This window comes from Schistocerca piceifrons, chromosome X (assembly GCF_021461385.2).
Source record: "Schistocerca piceifrons isolate TAMUIC-IGC-003096 chromosome X, iqSchPice1.1, whole genome shotgun sequence".
Classification (NCBI taxonomy): domain Eukaryota; kingdom Metazoa; phylum Arthropoda; class Insecta; order Orthoptera; family Acrididae; genus Schistocerca; species Schistocerca piceifrons.
The window spans coordinates 641,841,965-641,866,320 of NC_060149.1; the positions used below are offsets into that span (position 1 = coordinate 641,841,965).

Consider the following 24,356-nt stretch of genomic DNA (forward strand, 5'->3'; position numbering starts at 1 on the left):
TTATTGCGACGTTAGTGTCTTTCCGACGTGCGTGCGGTAAATGAGGAAACTTGTACTATGGTGACGTTATTATCAAATGCGTCCAAACAGGACGAACGCGTTGTTATTCCTTTCTTGGCTGCCAAAGGACAAACACCGGTAGACGTCCATTAGAGAATGAAGAACGTATGCTGTCACATCGTTGAACAGCAATCTTCTCCATGATGCACAGTGCGTCTCCTGTTCCGTCTGCGACTGGAATTGATTAGCTTCACATAATACTCTCTCGAACCTGTCACGAAACACGTAGGTCATTTTGGTTACTTTGTTTGCCACCGTGTGCCGTGCTTGGATTCATCACTCGGTGCACAAGTGTTTCGTGCGACGCTTCTGGTGCTGTCCGCACGCTACCCACGTCACTTGCCACATATTTCACTACGTATTTCACTATACACCCCACCTGATACGGTTCTCAGATTGTCTATCAAACTCAATAATCAGTCAATCGAATGTCTAACAAGCCCCTTATTTCGTAATTTCCTGAGTAATGAGTGTGTCATGAGAACTGAAAACTCGGACTAGATGTAGACTCGAACGTGTATTGTATGCTTTTCGTGAGCATCCACCTTAACCATTGGCAAGCTGCGCACATCTTCAGACTATCACTCAAACTCTCATTATCATTGATGTTTCCATTTATGACTTCAGAACGCATCTACCAGTGGTTCCCCCAAGGAGAGTGTGGGAATATACAAAGAGTTAGGTAAACTTCTCTCGAAAGGAAGGGTAATTCCGGTTCGAGTTTCGTTATCTCCCAAATTTTCGGTAACCACAATTGTTAAAGCTCTTCTGGCCACTTGTTAACAAATTGACTATTGGTTTCTATCTCAGGTTCTTCGGTCGACGTTTGTTTGATAATTTTTCTGACGTTTCACCAGCACGAGTGGATGGCATTGCTAAAGCTTCACCCTCCACTCTCCACCGCTGGTGGTCCCCGCAACACAAGATTGAAGACAACGTTGTCAAGGTTTTCACGAAGGTCGACATGTCAGGGGACGCTGGCATCGGTTGGCACCATCCATCCGGAATGTTGGCATAAACGTCGACTGCCTAAGCCCATTGTGCGATGGTAACCGCCTTAAACACAAAAATCTCCTAGAAGAACAAAGACAGGTGTTTGGACACCACTAAAATAAGTTAACCCAACGACAGTTCCAAATTTTCATCCCAAAAATACTGTACTCGTATGTTTCTTGTCTTGAGGTTCTAAGGACCCGTAGCCGGCCGCGGTGGTCTAGCGGTTCAGGCGCTCAGTCCGGAACCGCGCGACTACTACGGTCGCAGGTTCGAATTCTGCCTCGGGCATGGATGTGTGTGATGTCCTTAGGTTAGTTAGGTTTAAGTAGTTGTAAGTTCTAGGGGACTGATGACCACAGATGTTAAGTCCCATAGTGCTCAGAGCCATTTGAACCATTTTTTAAGGACCCGTAGAGTGCCCAACAATCCTGACGAAGAGTAAAAATTGTAAATAAAGTTAAAATTCATTGTCTTACCTTGTAACTAATAAAAACAAACTCTCAAAGAGAGACGGTCCTGACTACCCAGCACCCAAAAAAAGGATGGAGAGGGAACATTCTAGCAACGGTATGGTACGCAAATGGGAAACACGCTGTTCATGTGGTACTGTCGTGAGCGTGTACGGAAAGTGTGATGAAACCACGAGTAGGCAACGCGATGTTGGATGTCGACAACTCATCACACAACGATGATGTCGGAGGCTTTCGCTCTGTAAAGCAGAACAGGAGACGATTGTGGCAGATCAGATTACAGTGCTAGCGCAGCCCAGTGTTCCGTGCGCATTGGTGAACATGAGACACTGTCACAGACGACCTCTGCTCGTTTCCATGTTGACCCAACAGCTTTCTCAATCACGCGTTTCTTGTTACACCAGGTCGATGATCGCATCGGGATTCTCCGTCACCCAGGCAACGGTTGCTCGAAACATGAACAGCACCACGGTTGCCTGCCGATGAGAGCAGTATTATACTATTGGGGACATACACCTAGGCTTCCACGGGGCCTGTGGTATTAACCGAACTCGTGGCAACGGTGAATCATATGAACATAACTGCAGATCACCTGCATCTCTTCATACTTGATATCTTTCCCGACGGCGATGGTATCTTCCAGCAGTATAACTAACAGTGTTACAAGACCAGAATCGTGCTACCGTGGTTCGAAGAACGTGAAGTGAACATTTTCTATCCTACTCTGCTTAGACAGGACACAGTGTATGATCACTCGCACTGGCGTTGATGCGGAGACCAGTGAAACAAACAGGCGGTTTCTGTTATCGATGACAGCGGAGTTCACGAAGAGGACAGAAGAAGTAGCCAAAGGAAAGGTCCAGCGAGTAGCGAATGTTGTAGTAAGCGGGCGCTAATCAGTCTAGGGAGGGATCCAGATCGATAATGTAACACTGGCAAGATCAATCACTCTATTTAGAGCTAATCGAATACTTCCGAGAACTTCCTGGTTCTCTGGTGTCAGTGAACGAGTCCACGTGACTTGCCTGTGGCGGCGTAGCAGTCAGTGCGGGCAGGCTACGACCGTGCTAAGAAGCCTAAGAATCTCTGACTTTTCTTCCAAATTGATGCTCAGGCTAGACGGCGAATTTAATTCACTGTCGAATAATGAAGAACGCACGTTTATGTCTTGATCACCAACGCCCGACCTGAAGCTGATGTAAGATTAGGAAGCTTTAATTTTCGAGTGCTACTAATAGTGTTCCATATATTTTATGTTTGTTTTGAATACAGTCAGAGAGACCCTTTAGTCAGCTGTAGTGCTGGTAGTGCTAGTGTTTGTTTTGAATACAGCCCAGAGACAGGTAGTGCTTATTTTCATTCTTTTCGACAAGAAGTGTCTAGTAACGACAGTTTAGTGCCGCCTTGAGTGAATTAGCAGTCTAGTTAAAAGTTGATTAACTCTCTACAGTAAATTGATTTCTTAGGATGTATAGGATGTGTGACTATTGTGTACGGCCGCAGGAGGAGCTGGCCACTGTTCGCGAACAGCTGAACGTGTTGACGGCCGCGGTCAGCCGTCTTCAGGCTGCTACCTCGGAGTGTAGCGGCAGTGGGGAGTCTGGTGTGTCGCACGGTACACCCCAGGTGTTACATGCTTCACCCACAGTCCCTGCTGTCGAGACATCTTCGCGGGTACCGGGCGCGGTTGGGCCACCCTCTCCCCAAGGGGAGTGGCGCGTTCAGCGGCGTTCGCGGTGCACGAGGCGGAGGGTCAATGTGGAGGCTGACCGTGTGGCATCGCGCGCTCTGCCTGTAAGTGGATATGTGGCCGCTACTTGAGCAAGGTCCAAGCAGGCCCAGGGGGGGGGGGGGGGGCAGGGGTTTATTAGTGATTGGGAGCTCCAACGTTAGGCGGGTGATGGAGCCCCTTAGGGAAATAGCGGAAAAGTCGGGGAAGAAGGCCAGTGTTCACTCTGTCTACTTGCCGGAGGGTCTCATCCGAGATGTGGAGGAGTCCCTGCCTGCGGCGATAGAGAGCACTGGGTGCACCCGACTGCAAATTGTTGCTCATGTCGGCACCAATGACTCCTGCCAGTGGGTTCAGAGGTCATCCCAGTTCATACAGGCGGTTGGCGGAGTTGGTGAAGGCGGAAAGCTTCGCTCGCGGGGTGGAATCTGAGCTAACTATTTGTAGTATCGTTCCCCGAACCGATCCCGGTCCTCTGGTTTGGAGCCGAGTGGAAGGCTTACACCAGAGGCTCAGACGATTCTGCGGAGATCTGGGGTGCAAATTTCTCGACCTCCGCTATCGGGTGGAGAAATGTAGGGTCCCCCTGAATAGGTCAGGCGTGCACTACACGCAGGAAGCGGCTACCAGGGTAGCGGAGTACGTCTGGAGAGCACATGTCGGTTTTTTATGTTAGAGAATTCCCTCCCTAGGCCCGACAAGACGCCTCCTGAGACGCGACAAGGTAGAAGTAGGCAAAACGCAAAAGGGAATAACAATATTAATGTGCTAATAGTAAACTGCAGTAGCGTCTATAGATAGGTCCCAGAACTGCTCTCATTAATAAACGGTCACAATGCCCACGTAGTACTGTGGACAGAAAGTTGGCTGAAACCGACGTAAACAGTAATGAAATTCTAAACTCAGATTGGAATGTATACCGCAGAGACAGGACGGACAGTGAGGGGGGAGGCGCGTTTATAGCGATAAAAAGTGCAATAGTATCGAAGGAAATTGACGGAGATCCGAAATGTGAAATGATTTGGGTGAAGGTCACGGTTAAAGCAGGCTCAAACATGGTAACTGGATGACTCTATACCACCCTGGCTCAGCAGCAGTTGTGGCAGAGCACCTGAAGGAAAATTTGGAAAATATTCCGAGTAGATTTCCCCACCATGTTATAGTTCTGGGTGGAGATTTTAAGATATAGACTGAGAGACTCAAACGTTTATAACAGGTGGCAGGGACAAGGAATCCAGTGAAATGTTTTTAAGTGCATTACCTGAAAACTACCTCAAGCAGTTACACAAAGAACCGCCTCGAGGCGATAACATATTAGACCATCTGGTGACAAACAGACCCGAATTATTTGAGACAGTTAACGCAGAACAGGGAATCAGCGATCATAAAGCGGTTACTGCATCGATGATTTCAGCCATAAATAGCAATATTAAAAAAGTTAGGAAAATTTTTCTGTTTAGCAAAAGTGACAAAAAGCAGATTTCAGAGTATTTGACGGCTCAGCACAAAAGATTTGTCTCAAGTACAGATAGTGTTGAGGATCAGTGGACAAAGTTCAGAACCATCGTACAATATGCATTAGATGAGTATGTGTCAAGCAAGATCGTAAGAGATGGAAAAGAGCCACCGTGGTACAACAACCGAGTTAGAAAACTGCTGCGGAAGCAAAGGGAACTTCACAGCAAACATAAATATAGCCAAAGCTTTGCAGACAAACAAAAATTACCTGAAGCAAAATGTAGTGTGAGGAGGGCTATGCGAGAGGCGTTCAATGAATTCGAAAGTAAAGTTCTATGTACTGACTTGGCAGAAAATCCTAAGAAATTTTGGTCTTATGTCAAAGCGGTAGGTGGATCAAAACAAAATGTCCAGACACTCTGTGACCAAAATGGTACTGAAACAGAGGATCACAGACTAAAGGCCGAAATACTAAATGTCTTTTCCCAAAGCTGTTTCACAGAGGAGGACTGCACTGTAGTTCCTTCTCTAGATTATTGCACAGATGACAAAATGGTAGATATCGAAACAGACGACAGAGGGATAGAGAAACCATTAAAATCGCTCAAAAGAGGAAAGGCCGCTGGGCCTGATGGGATTCCAGTTCCATTTTACACAGAGTACGCGAAGGAACTTGCCCCCCTTCTTGTCGCGGTGTACCGTAGGTCTCTAGAAGAGCGTAGCGTTCCAAAGGATTGGAAAAGAGCACAGGTCATCCCCGTTTTCAAGATGGGACGTCGAACAGATGTGCAGAACTATAGACCTATGTCTCTAACGTCGATGAGTTGTAGAAGTTTGGAAAATTTATTATGTTCGAGTATAATGACTTTTCTGGAGACTATAAATCTACTCTGTAGGAATCAACATGGGTTTCGAAAAAGATGATAGTGTGAAAGACAGCTCGCGCTATTCGTCCATGAGACTCAGAGGGCCATAGACACGGTTTCCCAGGTAGATGTCATTTTTCTTGACTTCCGCAAGGCGTTTGATACAGTTCCCCACAGTCGTTTAATGAACAAAGTAAGAGCATATGGACTATCAGACCAATTGTGTAATTGGATTGAAGAATTCCTAGATAACAGTACGCAGCCTGTCATTCTGAATGGAGAGAAGTCTTCTGAAGTAAGAGTGATTTCAGATGTGCCGCAGGGGAGTGTCGTAGGACCGTTGCTATTCACAATATACATAAATGACCTTGTGGATAACATCGGAAATTCACTGAGGCTTTTTGCGGATGATGCTGTGGTATATCGAGAGGTTGTAACAATGGAAAATTGTATTGAAATGCAGGAGGATCTGCAGCGAATTGACGCATGGTGCACGGAATGACAATTGAATATCAATGTAGACAAGTGTAATATGCTGCGAATATATAAAAAGAAAGATCCCTTATCATTTAGCTACAATATAGCAGGTTAGTAACTGGAAGCAGTTAATTCCATAAATCATCTGGGAGTAGGCATTTGGAGTGATTTAAAATGGAATGATCATATAAAGTTGATCGTGGGTAAAGCAGATGCCAGACTGAGATTCATTGGAAGAATCCTAAGGAAATGCAATCCGAAATCAAAGGAAGTAGATTAGAGTACGCTTGTTCGCCCACTGCTTGAATATTGCTCACCAGTGTGGGATCCGTACCAGATAGGGTTGATAGAAGAGATAGAGAAGATCCAACGGAGAGCAGCGCGCTTCGTTACAGGATCATTTAGTAATCGCGAAAGCGTTACGGAGATGATAGACAAACTCCAGTGGAAGACTCTGCGGGAGGGACGATCAGTAGCTCGGTACGGGCTTTTGTTAAAGTTTCGAGAACGTACCTTCACCGAAGAGTCAAGCAGTATATTACTCCCTCCTACGTATACCTCGCGAAGAGACCATGAGGATAAAATCAGAGAGATTATTACCCACAAAGAGGCATACCGACAATCTTTCTTTCCACGAACAATGCGATACTGGAATAGAAAGGAGAACCGATAGAGGTACTCAAGGTGCCCTCGACCACACAGGTGACCTGCGGAGTACGGATGTAGATGTAGATGTAACGGTTCCGCTCCCTTAAATTGCCGACCTGTAGTTTATGAGAATTGCCTGACCTGACTTGTAAGTAAACATATGGTGCCATATAACCTCCGGAAACCTACCAACACGACATTCCATGTCATTCTTCTGAACTCATCCCCAACGATTCATTCATTTTATGTCAATGTACTTAATTCATTTCAGGTTCGTATGTTGTTGCAGCGTAAGCCACAACCGTCCATCGACGCCGTTCTTCCAGAGGCTGACAGACAGCATCAGTTCCATCTCTAACATAGCTGAGCATAGGTCAGCACAGCAGCGTTCGTTCATTGTAAATATTGTCATGAATATACTTCACTTTCGCATTTACACAAAAATACAATTATGGCGCACATTGTGAGGAAATTTATATTAATACTAGCTGGGTACCCAGCATTGCCTGGGTTATGCATTTATTCCAATCTTCTGTTAGTCCACCTCCTCCATGCCCTTTTCTCTAACCATATCCTCTTCCCTCTTGCTCTGTAGATATCCTCCTCGCCCCCTGTCCATGCCCTCCTCGCCTCCTCTCCATCCACGTCCCCTTCCCCCTCTCTGTCCATCTCTAGCACCTTCTCCTCTCTGTCCAACTCCTCAGGCCCTTCTCTCTGTCAATCTGCAGTTCCTCCTTCTCTCTATCCATCTCCTCCTTCCGCCTTCCTCTGTTAATATCCTCCTCCCACCACCCTCTGTCCATCTCCACCTCCCCATATAAGTCTGTCTCCTCATCCACCCTCCAAGTCCACCTCTCATCCCCCAATACTTCCCCCTCCATGGCTCTCTGTCTGTCTCTTCCTCCGCCCTCTGTCTCATCATCTCATCTTCCCTGCTCTCTCTGTCCATCTCCTTATTTCTTTATCCATCTCCTCATCTAATCTCTCTCCGTCCATCTATTCCTCATCCATTTATCTACCAGCCTCCCCATCACCCTTCTCTCTGCCCATCTCCTCCCCCCTTCTCTCCCTGTCCATCTCCTCTTCCTTCTCTCTTCATGAATCTACTGCCCCCACCTGTACATCATCCCCATCCTCTCTCTATCCATCTCTTCCTCCTATCTCTCTCTGACCATTTTTTCCTCTTTCCTTCCTGTAGTCGTCACCCATCTTTCCCACCCTGTCCACCTCCTCTTTTTTCCTTTCAGTCGATCTCCCCCTCCTCTGTCTCTGTTTATCTCCTCCACCCCCTACCTCTGTTCAGCACTCTTTATCCCTCTCTGTCTGTACATCTCCTCCTCCCACTTTTCTCTCTACGTTATCACACCCAACACCAATTGGAGGTTGCTGCTCCTTACCGCTACAGTATTCATTCTCAATATGAATTAAAATGTGCACCTTGTTTGGCTGAACTCTATCCGAGACTTTAGGAGGAGCCTTTTACCAGTGGTTTCTCGCGTGTGTGCACACGTGACTCCTTTTTCACGTACTATGCGGTGACAAAAGTCATGGGATAGCAATGTACACAAATACATACAATAGTAGTACCACGTACAAAATGTACAAAAGGGAAATGCATAGGCGGAGCTGTCATTTGTACCCAGGCGATTCATTTGAAAAGGTTTCCGACGTGATTATGGCGCACGACGGGAAATAGCAGACTTTGAACGCGGAATGGTAGCTGGGGCTAGACACGTTTGACATTCCATTTCAGACATCATTAGGGAATTCAATATCCGTGATCCAAAGTGTCAAGAGTTATCCGAGAATACCAAATTTCCGGCATTACCTCTCACCACAGACCACGGCTTTCACGTAACGACCAAGTGCAGCGGCAATTGTGTGGAATTGTCAGTGCTAACAGACGTACAACACAGCGTGAAGTAACCGTATAAGTTAATGTGGAACATACGACGGATGTATTCGATGGGATAGTTAGGAGAAATTTGGCACTGATGGCTACAGCAGCAGACGACTGACGCTAATATCTTTGCTAACAGAACGACCTGAAGTGCCTCCCCTGGGCTTGTGACCACATCGGTTGAATCTTAGACGACTGGAAAACTGTGGTCTGCATATATGAGTCCCGGTTTCAGTAGGTAAGAGCTGATGGTAAGGTTCGAGTATGGGGCAGACCCCGAAGCCATGGATCCAAATTGTGAAGAAAGCGCTGTACAAGCTTTTGGTGGGTATATAATGTTGTGGCTGTGTTTACATGGAATGGACTCGGTCCTCTGGCCCAAGTGAGTCAACTGGGATTGATTGCAGCCATTCATGGGCTTCATGTTCCAAAACAACAATGGAATTTTTATGGATGACTGTGTGCCATTTCACCAGGCCACAGTTGTTCGCCACTTGTTTGAAGAACATTCTGGACAACTGGAGCAGTTGATTTGGCTACCCAGATCGCCCGACTTGAATCCCATCGAACATTTGTGAGACATGATTGAGAGGTCGATTTGTGCGCAACATCCTGCAGTGGCTATGATTTTGTCATTATGGGCGGCTATAGAGACTGCGTGGCTGAGTATTTCTGCATGGGACTTCTACCGACTTGTAGAGTCCGTTCCACATCCAGAAGCTGCATTACGTCGGGCAAAGGAAGGTCCTACACCATATTAGGAGGAATCCCATGAATTTTGTAACCTGAATGTATATTTAATATATTTCGCATATATTTGCACACATATTTCACTTCTACTTACAGTTAAATTCGCCCTTCAGTTTAGTTTTCTCACGTCAAATGTTTATAAAATCAGATCTCCAGAACGATGTGACGTACAATGATGTAATTTTTCAGGTACGTGCAGTAAGCATATGTGGATACTGTCTGCGAAATGTGTTGCAAATAATGGTAGTAGTAAATAAGTAATAAATTGAAAGGGGACGCCCGATGCTGAAATTTTACTGCATGAACTGTGAAAATGTACTAAGTGATTATTTTTTTCCTTTCACCATTTTAGGGTGTACCAGCGAGGAAAGCTACTTATAAGTTGGAAATTCTATGTGAAGTATGTTTCAAGTGTCTAAATGCTCTCATTCTCAAAGATTTGTTGAATTTAATCTGGCTATTTTCGCGTCATGACCTACGCTTCTATATCACTCTCACCCCTTTCTTACATCCACAGTGGTCCTTTCCAGACGGTAAGTGATATATGTAGGAAGTTTGGTTGAAATAGATCCAATGGCTTAAGAGGAGATGTGGAACATATATACCCAAATAATACATGGATATGTACACTTTTATAACACGTATGGACTGGCTGAGTACTCACTGTTGCCCAGTTATGTTTTTTTTTCAATCTTCTTTTAGTCCACCTTTCTCAGTGTGTCCATCTCCACCATCCCTTCTCTCTGTCCACCACCTCCATCCTTCATTCTTTGTCCATCTCCTCCTCCCCCTCTCTCTATCCATCTCCTCATCCCCTCTCTCTCTGTCCCTCTCTTCCTTTTCCCTTTCATGTCTATTTCGTCCTTCCGCTCTGTCCATCTCCTCCTCCCTCATTTCTCTGCCTATCTCTTCGCCCCAGTCTGTCCATCTCCTCCTCTTCACTTTCTCTGTCGATCTCCTCAACACCCTTCTCTTTCTATATCTCTCTCCCATATCTCTGTACATCTCCTACTCCTACTATCTCAGCTTATCTCCTACTTTCCCTTCGCTGTCTGTCCGTCTCCTTGTCCTCACTACTCTCTCCACGTTATCACATTCACCGAAATAGGAGGCTGGTGGTTCTTACCCCTAAAGTATTTCTGTCCAGATCTAACTTGTGGGTGCATCAAATTTGACTCAAATCGTTCGAGAGGCCTAGGATGAGCTCTTTACCCGTATCTTTGCTGGCATACGGACATGTCAAATATACTTCACACATATCTAATATACTTTACGCGTCTTTGAACACGTATTTTCACGCAGCTTAATGTTTAGGACGTCGTATCTCTTAAACTATGTGCTGTACAGTGACATACTCTTGCAGATACATCCAGTGGTGCATGGGCATATTGTCTGCAAAATGTGTTGTGAATAGTTAGTTATAAGTTAAAGAGTCAAGCAAGATGCATCAGTTTCTCAAGCATTTCAGTGCTTATTACGTCATACCTCCTGAACTATGTGTTGTGTAATGATATACTTTTCTAGGTACATTCAACGGCATTTGTGGATACCGCCTGCGAAGTGTATTGCGCATGGAGTAAGTGAGAAATAAATAATAAATTAAAATGTCACGCATGATGCGGCAGTTTCTTGTACATCTCAGTATTTGACGTCGTACCTTCTGAAGTATATGTCGTATGGGGTACATACACCGGCATATTTGGATGCTGTGTGCGAAAAGTGGTGCGAATACAGTAACAACTAAATAATAGATTTAAACGTGTTGCACGATGCGGTAGTTTTTCACGCATTCAGCATTTATGACGTCATACCTCCTGAACTAAGTGTCGCATAATGATATAATTTTTGTGGTACATTCAGTGGTATATGTGAATGATGTCTGCAGAATTTGTCACGAATACAGTTTGTAGTAATGAAGTACTAAATTAAAACTTCGTTCTTTATATGGTAGTTATACTGCATAAACAGAGAAAATGTAGTAAGTGTTAATTTTTCCTTTCAACATTTTGTGGGTGTCGTCAACAAGAAAAAGCTTCGTAAAGGTTTGATATTTTGTGTAAAGTTTGTTGGAAGCCTCTTCTCAATACTGGATGACTAAAATATGGATTTTCTCGTGTTGTGGGTTACACTGCATTTTCACCCCCACACCCACCCCTTCGATAGGTGTACGGTTCTTATCCCTACAGTGATTAGTTCCATACAGTAAATAATATGTGTATTATGTTTGGTTCAAATCAGTCGAATAATTTAGAAGGAGATGTGTAACACATACATAAATACGTACACACAGTCATTTTTATAATTTGTATAGATTTGCCACTGCTTTCACAGTATGAAATCCTACAGTTGCAGAAATCAATGACTGGACTTATGAAAAGATTAGGTTTTGAGTATCAGACGTACACGGTATACATTACTTTTTCATTATTAATGCGGTGTAGGTGCAGGTAATTTAAGACGAGGTATTGAAAGGGCTCCGTTTCGGACAGAGCGCCTTTCATTCATCGCAGAATTGCACCACAATCGTTGTGCTTTACGTAAGCTTTCCATGTCCTGCTACTAAGAAAGAGTCAGACTGCGTTTTTACTGGGTCAGATTTACTGACTGGATGTGTGTATCAGGGCACAAATCGTTGCTCACCACTTTGTACGAACTGTCGTGTATAGGTCTGAAATAAATGACAGTTTACAGCGTGTACAAGAATTATGCGGGAAACAGCACCACCAAAGAAGCTGTGTAGGAAAGTCGAGAAACCACTGCGGGTAGCTAACGACCTGTACTAATTATGCACTAATTGCGATTCAATGGCACTCATAAGAACTGCCGCACAGTTAGTGATTAACAACAAAATACAATTAGTGAGTTTTCCAATACATCTAACAAGACAACACCCGTACATACGCAGAGATAATAATGGCTGGGCCTTCGAGGGCGACAGAAAAAGATAAGCCCGTGGCAGCCACATAGTTAAAACTTAAAGTGGCAGACAAGATGGCGCGAGAAAGTGCTGTTCCGCCAGAATCACTTAATAATGGTGCACAACTGAGTTCCAGCAATCATTCGCTCCATCCTAACCTACGCAAACGTTGCCTGGATCTCTGCCTCACCTCATTTCTCTAAGTCCCTTGAAATCCTGGAAAGACCTTCAATCCGTCTCCCCTTCCGCATCAACCCACCTTCCACAACTCACATATTGTAACACCTCATCCACTTCTCACACCTACATCTCTTCCTAGAGCACCTTCGGATACGATACATTAATCAAATAATCTAGTCCCAGCACCCAGTTTCCCATCCACTAATACCCAATCCAGGTGGCCTCACGCACCACTACATCCATATTCCACCCTCCATGCACCTCCATGTCTTATCCATCCTCTCCCTGCGGAATTTTAACCAAATCAGACTCACCAATGATGAAATCCGTCCCGAGATATATCCCTATTCCCTGCCCTAACCACAACCCTCCACCTCACGCCTTTCGTTCCCCTTCATCCACTTTGTTGACTTCTAGTCGCTATCTACGGTTTTACGGGGACTCACTGTCATACTTATTATCGTACTTTCGTCACGACAAAATTTTCATGTGTCACCTAGTATCGCCATTACACCATGGCATCATTCACATTCATCAGTGTTGTTTGAATTTTTTCTTTTTAGAGTACTGAAGTGCTATCTGTTTAATAGTTAAAAACCATTCAGTAGCCAAGATCGCATAAAAAGAATTCTTTGTTTAAGACAACCGGTTTGAACAGCCTATGCTGTCATCTTCAGATCTTCAAATCTTTTTGTTGCAAAACATGTGAGGTCAGCGTAAAATGAACATGTTTTACAAGAAAAAGATTTTAAGACCTGAAGATGACAGCAAAGTCTGTTGAAAACGGTTGTCTTAAATAAGGAAATATTTTATGCGATCTTGGCTGTTGAATGGTTTTTAACATCAGTGTTGTATTTTAATTGTAATATAAAATCGTCAAACGAGTTTTTAAAGACCATCAATATTTTTCATCATGTGTATTTTACAAAATCCTCGTTTATTGTCACTTGTTTTTATGTAAAAATTTTCAGTATCGTCCACTTACGTATTTTTTACAAAATTACCTGTTGTTGTCCCCCTTTATATATTCTGACAGTCTTTAAATACAGTTTATGTAACCTCTGGCTGAAGAGCGGTTTTTATCCGCTGCCAGCCTGCCCCCATTGTGGGGAATTGAAATAACAATAAAGAAAGAAAAGTCCAGCAGACAGGAACAATATGCGCCTCACACGGACACATCGCTGTGTAACGTTACACAGGTGGGAGTGAGTAGACTCAAAGGCAATATGGAGGAAACATCATAAACAGAAACCTTGAACCAAGAGTTTCAGAGTGAGGAAACAGATTAAGAAGATTAACGATACAGCACAAAGCGAGATGTAAACCATTCAGAATTAAGGTAATGACGATCATACACACGAGAGAAATAGAGAAGAACAACATAGAAGTAGAAAGATAAGAAAGAAATAAGAAGTTGAGGAGATACATGTTTTTGAAACGGATAACTTTTCTCCAGAAACAGGAAAGAAAGACAGGTGAGAATTACACTCCTGGAAATGGAAAAAAGAACACATTGACACCGGTGTGTCAGACCCACCATACTTGCTCCGGACACTGCGAGAGGGCTGTACAAGCAATGATCACACGCACGGCACAGCGGACACACCAGGAACCGCGGTGTTGGCCGTCGAATGGCGCTAGCTGCGCAGCATTTGTGCACCGCCGCCGTCAGTGTCAGCCAGTTTGCCGTGGCATACGGAGCTTCATCGCAGTCTTTAACACTGGTAGCATGCCGCGACAGCCTGGACGTGAACCGTATGTGCAGTTGACGGACTTTGAGCGAGGGCATATAGTGGGCATGCGGGAGGCCGGGTGGACGTACCGCCGAATTGCTCGACACGTGGGGCGTGAGGTCTCCACAGTACATCGATGTTGTCGCCAGTGGTCGGCGGAAGGTGCACGTGCCCGTCGACCTGTGACCGGACCGCAGCGACGCACGGATGCACGCCAAGACCGTAGGATCCTACGCAGTGCCGTAGGGGACCGCACCGCCACTTCCCAGAAAATTAGGGACACTGTTGCTCCTGGGGTATCGGCGAGGACCATTCGCAACCGTCTCCATGAAGCTGGGCTACGGTCCCGCACACCATTAGGCCGTCTTCCGCTCACGCCCCAACATCGTGCAGCCCGCCTCCAGTGGTGTCGCGACAGGCGTGAATGGAGGGACGAATGGAGACGTGTCGTTTTCAGCGATGAGAGTCGCTTCTGCCTTGGTGCCAATGATGGTCGTATACGTGTTTGGCATCGTGCAGGTGAGCACCACAATCAGGACTGCATACGACTGAGGCACACAGGGCCAACACCCGCCATCTTGGTGTGGGGAGCGATCTCCTACACTGGCCGTATACCACTGGTGATCGTCGAGGGGACACTGAATAGTGCACGGTACATCCAAACCGTCATCGAACCCATCGTTCTACCATTCCTAGACCGGCAAGGGAACTTGCTGTTCCAACAGGACAATGCACGTCCGCATGAATCCCGAGCCACCCAACGTGCTCTAGAAGGTGTAAGTCAACTACCCTGGCCAGCAAGATCTCCGGATCTGTCCCCCATTGAGCATGTTTGGGACTGGATGAAGCGTCGTCTCACGCGGTCTGCACGTCCAGCACGAACGCTGGTCCAACTGAGGCGCCAGGTGTAAATGGCATGGCAAGCCGTTCCACAGGACTACATCCAGCATCTCTACGATCGTCTCCATGGGAGAATAGCAGCCTGCATTGCTGCGAAAGGTGGATATACACTGTACTAGTGCCGACATTGTGCATGCTCTGTTGCCTGTGTCTATGTGCCTGTGGTTCTGTCAGTGTGATCATGTGATGTATCTGACCCCAGGAATGTGTCAATAAAGTTTCCCCTTCCTGGGACAATGAATTCACGGTGTTCTTATTTCAATTTCCAGGAGTGTATGATGAAAAAAATCGAAGCGGAGAATGGAGACGAAGAATTCGTGATAACGAGTATACAAACATACGAAGTTCAGGAGAGGAGACTATTCGAAATTTCTGATAACCTTTGTAGAAATAGAATGTTAGAGTGGACACAACATGAATGAGATTATAGTGTTTGTGACTGGAAGACTACAAATTGGCTGTGGTTAATGTAAACGGGATTTATTCAGATGTGAAAATCCGGACACTGTAAAAATGTGTACGCAGTGGATACGTGCAAGATTTTAACTCTAGGAACTGATAACAATAAAACTAGATTCATTATTAGATTATGAGGGGATAATTAACATTAATAACAATTATAAACCTGATATTACATACCAGGTTGATAAGGTAATTAAGGAAGGAACTAGTCACGTAGCACAAGTAATGTTAACAAACAGTATAAGCACTGCAGTACAAATTCAAGACTAACTAGTAGTTTATAATTAAGCGCTGTCGTGTCTGATTTAAGAGACTCCCCAGAAATGACAGCCGTATAGTTTGCATTTCACCCGAACACCAGAGGTGTTAATAACGCGAGCGTAACAACAGCGATCAGACTAGACGGATGTTATACAAAACCAGTTGTTGTCAAATATCACCGAAATAGACCTGAGTCTTATGCTTTTCCAATCATGGTGCATCTCAAATTTGGATAAAAGCAACAGCACACAAAACTTCTATAGGACGTGACGTACGTCAGGCAACTCTTTTGTGTTCCACGACTCCGACAAAGGCTCAACAGAAACGATAGGTTTCAGGGATAACACAGGGGCAAAAATTATATGGAGTGGTGGGTGAAAATCCCAAATAATGTATGAAACAAACTGTAACATTGTAGGCTAAAAAGAGGTAGAGGGCAACAAACAAACCGCAAAAGATCTTTTCAGTTGTTGTTGTTGTTGTTGTGGTCTTCAGTCCTGAGACTGGTTTGATGCAGCTCTCCATGCTACTCTATCCTGTGCAAGCTTCTTCATCTCCCAGTATCTACTGCAAGCTACATCCTTCTGAATCTGCTTAGTGTATTCATCTCTTGGTCTCCCTCTACGATTTTTACCCTCCACGGTGCCCTCAAATGCTAAATTTGTGATCCCTCGATGCCTCAAAACATGTCCTACCAACTGATCCCTTCTTCTAGTCAAGTTGTGCCACAAACTCCTCTTCTCCCCAATCCTACTCAATACCTCCTCATTAGTTACGTGATCTACCCACCTTATCTTCAGCATTCTTCTGTAGCACCACAGTTCGAAAGCTTCTATTCTCTTCTTGTCCAAACTAGTTATCGTCCATGTTTCACTTCCATACATGGCTACACTCCATACAAATACTTTCAGAAACGACTTCCTGACACTTAAATCTATACTCGATGTTAACAAGTTTCTCTTCTTGAGAAACGCTTTCCTTGCCATTGCCAGTCTACATTTTATATCCTCTCTGCTTTGACCATCATCGGTTATTTTACTCCCTAAATAGCAAAACCCCTTTACTACTCTAAGTGTCTCTTTTCTTAATCTAATTCCCTCAGCATCACCCGACTTAATTTGACTACATTCCATTATCCTCGTTTTGCTTTTGTTGACGTTCATCTTATATACTCCTTTCAAGACACTGTCCATTCCGTTCAACGGCTCTTCCAAGTCCTTGGCTGTCTCTGACAGAATTATAATGTCATCGGCGAACCTCAAAGTTTTTACTTCTTCTCCATAAATTTTAATACCTACTCCGAATTTTTCTTTTGTTTCCTTTACTGCTTGCTCAGTATACAGATTTAATAACATCGGGGAAAGGCTACAACCCTGTCTCACTCCATTCCCAACCACTGCTTCCCTTTCATGCCCCTCGACTCTTATAACTGCCATCTGGTTTCTGTACAAGTTGTAAATAGCCTTTCGCTCCCTGTATTTTACCCCTGCCACCTTCAGAATTTGAAAGAGAGTATTCCAGTTAACATTGTCAAAAGCTTTCTCTAAGTCTACAAATGCTAGAAACGTAGGTTTGCCTTTTCTTAATCTTTCTTCTAAGATAAGTCGTAAGGTCAGTATTGCCTCACGTGTTCCAACATTTATACGGAATCCAAACTGATCTTCCCCGAGGTCGGCTTCTACCAGTTTTTCCATTCTTCTGTAAAGAATTCGCGTTAGTATTTTGCAGCTGTGACTTATTAAACTGATAGTTCGGTAATTTTCACATCTGTAAACACCTGCTTTCTTTGGGATTGGAATTATTATATTCTTCTTGAAGTCTGGGGGTATTTCGCCTGTCTCATACATCGTCCTCACCAGATGGTAGAGTTTTGTCATGACTGGCTCTCCCGAGGCCATCAGTAGTTCTGATGGAATGTTGTCTACTCCCGGGGACTTGTTTCGACTCAGGTCTTTCAGTGCTCTGTCAAATTCTTCACGCAGTATCTTATCTCCCATTTCGTCTTCATCTACATCCTCTTCCGTTTTCATAATATTGTCCTCAAGTACATCACCCTTGTATAAACCCTCTATATACTCCTTCCACCTTTCTGCCGTCCCTTCTTTGCTTAGAACTGGGTTGCCATCTGAGCTCTTGATATTCGTACAAGTGGTTCTCTTCTCTCCAAAGGTCTCTTTAATTTTCCTGTAGGCAGTATCTATGTTACCCCTAGTGAGACAAGCCTCTACATCCTTACATTTGTCCTCTAGCCATCCCTGCTTAGCCATTTTGCCCTTCCTGTCGGTCTCATTTTTGAGACGTTTGAATTCCTTTTTGCCTGCTTCATTTACTGCATTTTTATATTTTCTCCTTTCATCAATTAAATTCAATATTTCTTCTGTTACCCAAGGATTTCTATTAGCCCTCGTCTTTTTACCTACTTGATCGTCTGCTGCCTTCACTACTTCATCCCTCAGAGCTACCCATTTTTCTTCTACTTTATTTCTTTCCCCCATTCCTGTCAATTGTTTCCCTTATGCTCTCCCTGAAACTCTCTACAACCTCTGGTTCTTTCAGTTTATCCAGGTCCCATCTCCTTAAATTCCCACCTTTTTGCAGTTTCTTCAGTTTCAATCTGCAGTTCATAACCAATAGATTGTGGTCAGAATCCACATCTGCCCCTGGAAATGTCTTACAATTTAAAACCTGGTTCCTAAATCTCTGCCCGCATCTCGTGGTCGTGCGGTAGCGTTCTCGCTTCCCACGCCTGGGTTCCCGGGTTCGATTCCCGGCGGAGTCAGGGATTTTCTCTGCCTCGTGATGGCTGGGTGTTGTGTGATGTCCTTAGGTTAGTTAGGTTTAAGTAGTTTTAAGTCCTAGGGGACTGATGACCATAGATGTTAAGTCCCATAGTGCTCAGAGCCATTTTTTTCCTAAATCTCTGTCTTACCATTATATAATCTGTCTGATATCTTTTAGTATCTCCAGGATTCTTCCAGGTATACAACCTCCTTTTATGATTCTTGAACCAAGTGTTAGCTATAATTAAGTTATGCTCTGTGCAAAATTCAACAAGGCGGCTTCCTCTCTCATTCCTTCCCCCCAAACCATATTCACCTACTATGTTTCCTTCTTTCCCTTTTCCTACTGACGAATTCCAGTCACCCATGACTATTAAATTTTCGTCTCCCTTCACTAACTGAATAATTTCTTTTATCTCGTCATACATTTCATCTATTTTTTCATCATCTGCAGAGCTAGTTGGCATATAAACTTGTACTACTGTAGTAGGCATGGGCTTTGTGTCTATCTTGGCCACAATAATGCGTTCACTATGCTGTTTGTAGTAGCTAATCCGCACTCCTATTTTTTTATTCATTATTAAACCTACTCCTGCATTACCCCTATTTGATTTTGTATTTATAACCCTGTAATCACCTGACCAAAAGTCTTGTTCCTCCTGCCACCGAACTTCACTAATTCCCACTATATCTAACTTTAACCTATCCATTTCCCTTTTTAAATTTTCTAACCTACCTGCCCGATTAAGGGATCTGACATTCCACGCTCCGATCCGTAGAATGCCAGTTTTCTTTCTCCTGATAATGACGTTCTCTTGAGTAGTCCCCGCCCGGAGATCCGAATGGGGGACTATTTTACCTCCGGAATATTTTACCCAAGAGGACGCCATCATCATTTAATCATACAGTAAAGCTGCATGTCCTCGGGACAAATTACGGCTGTAGTTTGCCCTTGCTTTCAGCCGTTCGCAGTACCAGCACAGCGAGGCCGCTTTGGTTAATGTTACAAGGCCAGATCAGTCAATCATCCAGACTGTTGCCCCTGCAACTACTGAAAAGGCTGCTGTCCCTCTTCAGGAACCACATGTTTGTCTGGCCTCTCAACAGATACCCCTCCGTTGTGGTTGCACCTACTGTACGGCCATCTGTATCGCTGAGGCACGCAAGCCTCTCCACCAACAGCAAGGTCCATGGTTCATGGGGGGATCTTTTCAGTTGGGACAAAAAAAAAAAAGAGTTCAAATGTGTGTGAAATCTTATGGGACTTAACTGCTAAGGTCATCAGTCCCTAAGCTTACACACTACTTAACCTAAATTATCCTAAGGACAAACACACATACCCATGCCCGATGGAGGACTCGAACCTCTGCCGGGACCAGCCGCGCAGTCCGTGGCTGGGACTCAAGGACTAGTGATAAAGAGCATGCCTAATACTGAAACGTCGCGAGATCGAGTCTCTGTCGGACCGCGGAATGTTTAATTCTGTCTCTAACCTAGCCTTCACTTTTCAAAGATGTAATAATTTCGCCAGGAACAACACCTGATACTAATTCCACGTTAACTTGTAGGGCCCATGTCCCTGATGGGATTTGCGGAGTAGGTTAGGTACACGCAAGCAGTCGAAGTGATGTCTGCTTAAAAACCTTGCACTATCCGAGATTATTACTAACTGAATAAGAGACCTATACAGAATGCAAACATACTTACAGCGAAACATGCTTAAATTATAACGTGCAAAAGCAAAAACAGTAGACATAACATGATAACACGATAAAGGCTGCATGTTAGAACACACACTGACTGTGGCTAATAAAATGTAAGAAACACCATATTCCATACTCAATGAGAAGAAATAAGAGCAGAGTGAAAAGCAGCTGAGGAAGGACATCTGGGTTCATGAACTACAAAATATTAATTATATCTTGAAATGCTTCAGACATTTATACATGGGGAATCAGATCAAATCTCAACAAGAAGAAAAAATGGTAACCTTTTTAGACGATGGAATATACAGACAGAATAATGAGGCATTAGTGGAACGCAATGAACATCAACAGTTTTTTAATACAATTACAAAATCTCAACAACATAAACCATTGTGAATCGACAACTTCTCTCAACTATTTAATCAATGCATTTCGGACTTTATCGGCGCAGAGTTTACGGTCATGGTGTCCGAGACCAGAAGTTGACAGCATCACGGAAAGAATAATTGTTCTGATCACCGAGAACAAATCGACGAAAACCATATTGGAATGTAGACCATTTACGTTGCCAAGCCCGTTTAGAAGATACTTGTATGATTAACAACTGTATGAAACAGTTATAAGCAAAAGAGGTTGGCCTGTATCTGGCTACTGGAATAAAGGGCAGAAAGACATACAACAGAATAAAAGATAAATGTATTTAAAAAAATGTTCAAATGTGTGTGAAATCTTATGGGACTTAACTGCTATGGTCATCAGTCCCTAAGCTTACACACTACTTAACCTAAATTATCCTAAGGACAAACATACAGACCCATGCCCGAGGGAGGACTCGAACCTCCACCGGGACCGGCCGCACAGTCCATGACTGCAGCGCCTAAGACCGCTCGGCTAATCCCGCGCACCGATAAATGTATTATTTACGTCATTTCGACATACCTCACTACAAACAATTTAGGTTTTATTGACTCTGAAAAATACTACGGCGTTATTCGAAGATAAAAATCAACTACCACTGAACGCAGAAAGTCGATATAAATTAGTAATGTTATGGGTCTTGGTGTGCGTAGTTCTTCAAGGTTCGTAGGAGCCGTCTGGCTTTCAACAGTAGTGAATGCAAGTTCCCTGCCACACTTATGGACTCAAAGCACGATTAATTCTACAGCTATTCGACATCTTGTAGGTTGCGGAAAACACTAGTCTCGAAGAAAAACTAAGACGAGAAAAGTAGCAAGGCTATAAGAACGGGAAGGAGGCAATGTTAAAGAACAATAAATAATAATAAAATAGCCTAATGATTAAGATGACTGTTGTCGAAGAGCACGAAGTCTCGGTTCGAGACCTGGACTGGAACATATCTTCAATGGTTACAGTATGTTCATCAAGTTACAGATTCAGCATATCTGAACGGTGGGCACTAATATTATTTCAAGTCAATGTGTCTTTACTGATTTCATCCCTACCGATTTACTTATTTGAGTTCATTGCATTTAATTTATTTCACATTTCCTTGGAATTCTTCAACTGAATCTCACCCTGGTATCTGTTTCTCCTACAAAGTTTTATGTGCTCTTTCTTTGTTTTATCGCTAATATCCTAATCGAACCGTAATCGGTAATTGCCAGGCACTGCAGCAAACATCAATCCTCTGCAAGTCATTTCGTTATAGTTTTGTGCTATTGCAACGCTGATATATACAACACCATCATTCGCCAAGAGACTCACTGAACTTCCCACGTTGTCCACCAGATAATTTATACATACAGCGAGTAGTAATAATCCATAAAACTCTCGTAAAACTAGCAAATACTCATATAAATCAGCATATTGTTTTACTCATGAACTATATCTTCGTATCGCAGCGTTCCTTCTTGTCGGCAAACTCCTCACAGTGCAGCGTTTATTCATGTCTGCTATCCTCAAATTATCGTCACCTCATTACTGTTATTACTACCTAACATCACCGACATAAATTACCGAGCTCCAGGGCTTCTGGTTCACTGCTCCATCGCATCTGGTGACTAAATAAAGAAATAAGCCTCAAGACATGTGCACATCTTCATCAATGGACAACTACAGCCAATGATCCAATAAATGCATCTATATCTACGTGATTACCCCGCAATTCACGATTAAGTGCTTCGCAGGGGTTCTTTGAACCACCTTCAACCTATTTCGTTACTGTTCCAATCTCGAACAGTGAGCGGGAAAAACAAACATTTAAATCTTTCCGTGGAAGCTCTGATTTCCCTTATTTTCTGATAATGATCATTTCGCCCAATGTATGAGAGCACCAAATAATGTTTTCTAAGGAGAAAGTCGCTGACTGAAATTTCATGAGAAGATCCTGCCGCAATGAAAAATGTCTTTCTTTTAATTATTGCCACCCCAATCAGTGTATCATATCCATGGCACTCTCTCCTCAATTTCATGGTAGTAAAAGAACTTGCTGCCTTTCTTTGGACTTTTTCGATGTCCTCCGTCAGTCTTGTCTGATGGAGGTCCCATACCGCACAGAAGTACCACAGAAGAGGGCAGACAAGCGTAGTATAAGCAGTCTATTTAGTAGATGTGTTGCAGTTTCTAAATGTTCTGTGAATAAGTTGCAGTCTTTGGTTTGCTCACACAACAACAGTCTCTATGTGATCCTTCCAGTTTAAGTTGTTCGCAATTGTAACCCCTAAATATTTAGTTGCACTTACAGTCTTTAAACTTGTCTGATTGATCATGTACCCGAAATTTAACGGATTTCTTTTAATACTCATATGTTATACTTAACACTTTTCATTATTTAGAGTGATCTGACCCTTTCCGCATCATACAGATATCATATCTAAATCATTTTGCAATTGGTTTTAATCATCTGATGACTCTACAAGATGGCAAATGGAAGCATCATCTGCAAATAATCTAAGAGGGCTGCTCAGATTGTCTCCTAAATCGTTTATGTGTATAAGGAACTGGTCCTATAGCACTTCCTTGGGGAACGCCACATATGACTTCTGTTTTACTCGATGACATTCCGTCAGTTACTATGAGCTTCTCTTCTCTTCAGAGTCACTTCTCGTCCCATCATGTCCCATACAGGCTCAACTGGAGACAAGTCCAGAGATTGTGCTGGCCACGGAAGTTACTGCACGTCTTCCAGAGCACTTTGAGTTTGATATGCAGTGTGCGGGTGAGCACTATCCTGTTGGAACAACTTCTCTCCTTCCTGTTGGAAGTACAGCAAAGCAACAAGTGTAACAACACTCTGTATGTAGCAAGCGCTGGTTCATGTTCCCTCCAGAAACACCAAAGCTCAAGGAGAGTTGTAGCTTATCGCACCCCAGTCGAGCCATGCACTTCGATGCTGTGACGTGAGTGGAAGACGAGCTATAGGTGGCGTGCCTGTAGTCTCACTGCTAATAACCGGTTCGCTATAGTTCATCTTGACACGAATCAGCTCACGAGCCTTTGCTGTGTTAGCTGTACGACCTGCCACTGATGCCCTTACAATATGACAAAACCTGGAGGACGTCCGTGCTGCGTGGATGTCCAGAACCTCGACTACTGGTGTGAGAACGTTCACGTTGTTGTTCCAACAGGATAATGCTCGCCCACACACTGCATGTCAAACTCTTTCGAACAAGAAACTTCCTGGCAGATTAAAACTGTGTGCCGGGCCGAGACTCGAACTCGGGACCTTTGCCTTGGCGGGCAAATGCTCTACCAACTGAGCTACCCAAGCACGACTCACGCCCCGTCCTCACAGCTTCACTTCTGCCTGTTCCTCGTCTCCTACCTTCCATACTTTACAGAAGCTCTCCTGCATGGGCGTGAGTCGTGCTTGGGTAGCTCAGTTAGTAGAGCACTTGCCCGCGAAAAGCAAAAGTCCCGACTTCGAGTCTCGGCCCGGCACACAGTTTTAATCTGCCAGGAAGTTTCATATCAGCGCATACTCCGCTGCAGAGTGAAAATCTCTTTCTTTCGAACATGTCCGAAAGAACAGACATCACGCGGAATCCGCAGCTGTGTACACACACCATTGTTGAACAAGTAACCCAGAACGTCCAACTTCGAA

General features: G+C 44.0%; 1 non-coding gene across 1 annotated transcript; it reads right to left on the bottom strand.

Annotated features, from left to right (window-relative positions):
- Window positions 1-23,950: 23,950 nt before the first annotated feature.
- Window positions 23,951-24,024, bottom strand: Trnag-gcc. Its single transcript has one exon. It is a non-coding gene; the product is annotated as a tRNA-Gly (tRNA).
- Window positions 24,025-24,356: the final 332 nt, after the last annotated feature.